Raw genomic sequence first — 4,206 nt, 5'->3', positions numbered from 1 at the left:
AAAAAAGGATTTATTTATTTGTTATTATGTGTAGTGCTCTGTTTGCATGTATACCTGCGGGCCAGAAAGAGGGCATCAGATCTCATTATAGATGGTTGTGAGCCACCATGTGGTTGCTGGGAATTGAACTTAGGACCTCTGGAAGAGCAGCCAGTGCTGAGCCATCTCTCCAGCCTCAGCAGTGAGTACTCCTAACCACTGAGTCCTTTCCAGCCTGTAATAAATGTGTGTGTGTGTGCGTGTGTGTGTGTCTGTGTGCTTGTGTAGGGGAGAGCACAAATGCAGCTCTTCACTACCACAAATTATGTACCAACTTTCCTGCACTTGGGGAAATCGCAGGGGTCAGCACATCCTGAGGCCAATGGATGAGCCTCACCCTGGGAAAACCACCTTCTTGATCATGGTGTCGCTCCTGGCAGGGAACCACAGCAATAAATTTAAGAAGAATAGAAGAATTGGGGGCTGAAGGGAAGACACCGCAGTTAGAACACTTAATCCAAACACCTGACAGCCTAACTTCAGTCCCCAGAACCCTGGTGATAGGAAAGAATTGCCTTTGGAAGTTGCCCTCTGACTTCTACATGGGGTGTTCTCATACACAGACACACGCATAGGTACACACATGCATACATACACATGGACACTCCGGCACACATGTACTTGTTGGGGGTTACCTTTTTCTGCACTGCGTGAATGTTGTCTCTGCATATTCAGATGTTGGTTGCTGTTCCAGGGGAGGGCTGATTACTGACTGGACTTTGGACTATCACTGGCCTCGTTTGTTTTGTAAACAGTCACCTTCTACATATGTTGATTGGTTTAATAAAGATCTGATAGCCAATAGCTAGGCAGGAAGGGGAAGGCGGGACATGGAGGTGGACAGGCGTGAACATCAGCAAAGAGGCAGAGCTGGCCATGTGGCAAGGTCATGGCAAGATAGCCAGGATAAGTTTAGAGGGGCTGAGAGTCTGCCCAGCCGACCCCTAAGCTTATCTAAATATTAATAACTCTCAGTGCCTTTATTTAACCGCAGGCAGGTCTAGAGAAGTCCCTTTATACACATCCATTTACACATACACATGTGTGCATGTATGCAATATTCTTAAAAAGTAAAAGAATGGACAGGTTGATATCACTAGCATCGGGAGAAGGCACTATGGTGCTTGCACACACTCTAGGGTGAACGTGCATTTTTTTGGTTTGGTTTGGTTTGGTTTTGGATTTGGGTTTTTGGTTTTTCGAGACAAGGTGCCTCTGGAACAAACTTACCCTGTAGACCAGGCTGGCCTCAAACTTATGGAGATCTTCCTGCCTCTGCCTCCCACGTGCTAGGCTTAAAGGCACGTGCCACTAACATCTGGCTCTCATGGGTTTTTTTGCGGGGGGGGGGGGCAGGGGAGATGCGGGGTTGGTTTGGCTGTGCTTCTGAGACAGGATGTGGTATTGCCCAGGCTAGCCCACAACTCACACTGAGTTTCTGATCCCCTGGCCTACACCTCCCCGGAGCTAGGACTGTAGGTGTGCATCCCAGCTGAGAAAGTGGCATGTAAGTATTGCCCTAGCGTCCTTTCAATGGCCGGGATAAGTACGCTTGCAAATGCAACTTTAAGGCACAAAAGAGTTTGGCCACAAGCTGGGCGTGGTGGCGCACACCTTTAATCCCAGCACCCAGGAGGCAGAGGCTGCTGGATTGCTGTGAGTTCGAGCCCAGCCTGGTCTACAAAGTGAGTCCACGACAGCCAAGACTACACAGAGAAATCCTGTCTCAAAAAAAACAATCAATAAATAAATAAATAAATAAATAAATAAATAAATAAATAAATAGTTTAGCCAGCTTACAGATCTAGGCTGCAGTCCATCACTGTGGGGAAGTCAACACAGGAACTTGAAGCAAATAAATCTTTTGAAAAGGAGATTATTAGTGGGGGTGGGGGTGGTGGGGGTGGGGGTGGCATACACCTGTAATCCCAGCACTCTGGGAGGCAGAGGCAAGCAGATCTCTGTGAGTTTGAGGCCAGCCTGGTCTACAAAGAGTCCAGGACAGCCAAGGCTACTCGGAAAAACCCTATCTCAAAAAACCAACCAACCAGCCAGGTGTGGTGGCACACCCCTGAAATCCCAGCACTTGGGGGCAGAGGCAGCCTGGTCTACAAAGTGAGTCCAGGACAGCCAGGGCCACACAGAGAAACCTGTCTCAAAAAAAACAAAAAACAAAAGCAAAAACAAACAAACAAACAAAAAAAAAACAACAAAAACCACCACCACCCAAAAAAGAACAAAGAAAAAAAAAAGGAGATTATTTGCCAGGCTTGGTGGCACACACCTTTAATTTCAGCACTCCAGAGGCATAGGCAGGCGGATCTCTATGAGTTCAAGGCCAGCCTGGTCTACAGAGCAACTTTTAGACAGCCAGTATGCCTTGGGTAAATTATCATTCAAAAAAAATTTTTTTCCCACCCAATCAAATGAAAGGCATTTGTTAGTGTTTATAAGTTCGTTTGGACTAAATGACCAAGCTGCTGATGAACTATCACCTCTCCTCATTCAGATCTCCCGTTCAAATCTAATCTTTATCAATCAGAATGGTGTCCACAGCTTTTCAAGGCAAAACCTCTTCCCCAGCGTTAGCACAGATCCTGGTTTCCATTCTTAGGTCAACACACTTTTAAAATATAAAATCTGGGGCTGGAGAGATGGCTCGGCAGTTAAGAGCGCTGACTGCTCTTCCAGAGGTCCTGAGTTCAACTCCCAGCAACCACATGGTGGCTCACAACCATCTATACTGTGATCTGATGCCCTCTGTCCTTCCTTTGGCCACACGGATCAGCCATCTACTTAAGGAGTAGAGATGTTGGTGGGGAGCCCAAGACAGGAAGGGGCCCAGCTGTAGGAGCCCCACCACCCCCCCTCCCCGAGGAACAGGAACTTAACTCTGTGCTGGGTGGATTAGAGCCGCCCAGGCAGTCTTTGCAGTACAGAGCACTCTTCCTCCTAGGTGGTAGATGAGTTAGTTGAAGAGTCTGTCCCTGACACTGTGGCAGCTTCCATTGCTACAATATCGGAGCCTGCCACTCAGGAAACTGTTCCCTTGGGTCATAGCTTCAGAGGTTTCTGTCCATGGTCAGTTGACGCAGTCGCTTTGGGGCCTGCGGTGGTCCATCATAGCAAGAGGGTGTAGTAGGTGATAGCCAGTCACATCATGGGGATGAGGGCACTAGGGAGGAATCACACTACCAGATGGGGGAGGGGCAAGCCACACCCCTGCCACACCCCTCTACCTGCCCCGGTGGTAATGGCTCTACTTTCTCCCGTGGCACCAAACTGGGGACCAGGCCTTCCACACACGGGGTATGGCAATTCACACCACAACAGTTCTGTAGCAGTTTTACCACTGTAATTTTTACAGAATTCATATCCAGATCCCCTAGCTTGATGGTTGAGTAATTGGCCGACATCTTCTATTCTGGGCCGTTTCACACCTATTTTTTTTTTTTTTTTTAAGATTTATTATTATGTAACAGTACTTATATGTATACAGGGCACCAGATCTCATTATAGATGGTTGTGAGCCACCATGTGGTTGCTGGGAATTGAACTCAGGACCTCTGGAAAAGCAGTCGGTGCTCTTAACCTCTGAGCCATCTCTCCAGCCCCTTCACACTTATTTTTATTCTTAATTTCTTCCAGCGAATCTGCTTATGGGCACGACAGAGATTTGTGGGTTTTTTATTTGTTTGTTTTTGTTTTTTAAGAGACAGGGTTTCTCTGTGTAGCCTTGGCTGTCCTGGACTCGCTGTGTAGACCAGACCGGCCTGGAACTCACAGCCATTCTCCTGCTTCTGCCTGCCAGAGTGCTGGTGACAGAGTTCATTTACTGAAAAGAAAGGTTGGCTTTGGGTTGTGGTTGTCTGGGGCATAACCTCAGCCTGGCAGAGGAAGCACTATAGGACCAGGAGGCTCCCTGCACCCAACCTGTGATGCATAACAGGCCCATCTTAAGCCCCTGCAGGGTTAGAGCCTCCAAGGGTTTCCAGGCCACCTCTCCTCACTGCCCGCTGGAGGGAGCCTTGGAATGGGTACCCCAATGCCTAGGGACGCTTGCTATCACAGGCCTGAGACCCGGTTTCAAGCAGGACCAGTCAGTCACTGATGGAGGTCACACAGTGACCAAACTGGGTTCTCGGGCTGGTGGTCACCGTTGGGTCG

General features: G+C 48.4%; 1 non-coding gene across 1 annotated transcript; it reads right to left on the bottom strand.

Moving 5' to 3' along the window:
- Window positions 1-265: 265 nt before the first annotated feature.
- LOC127191220 (U1 spliceosomal RNA) lies at window positions 266-423 on the bottom strand. The gene has a single exon (XR_007830843.1). It is a non-coding gene; the product is annotated as a U1 spliceosomal RNA (small nuclear RNA).
- Between the last annotated feature and the right edge of the window lie 3,783 nt (window positions 424-4,206).

Source organism: Acomys russatus, chromosome 6, assembly GCF_903995435.1.
Source record: "Acomys russatus chromosome 6, mAcoRus1.1, whole genome shotgun sequence".
Taxonomy (NCBI): Eukaryota; Metazoa; Chordata; class Mammalia; order Rodentia; family Muridae; genus Acomys; species Acomys russatus.
The sequence above is the reverse complement of the archived record's forward strand: the minus strand, read 5'-3'. Positions and strand labels throughout refer to the sequence as shown.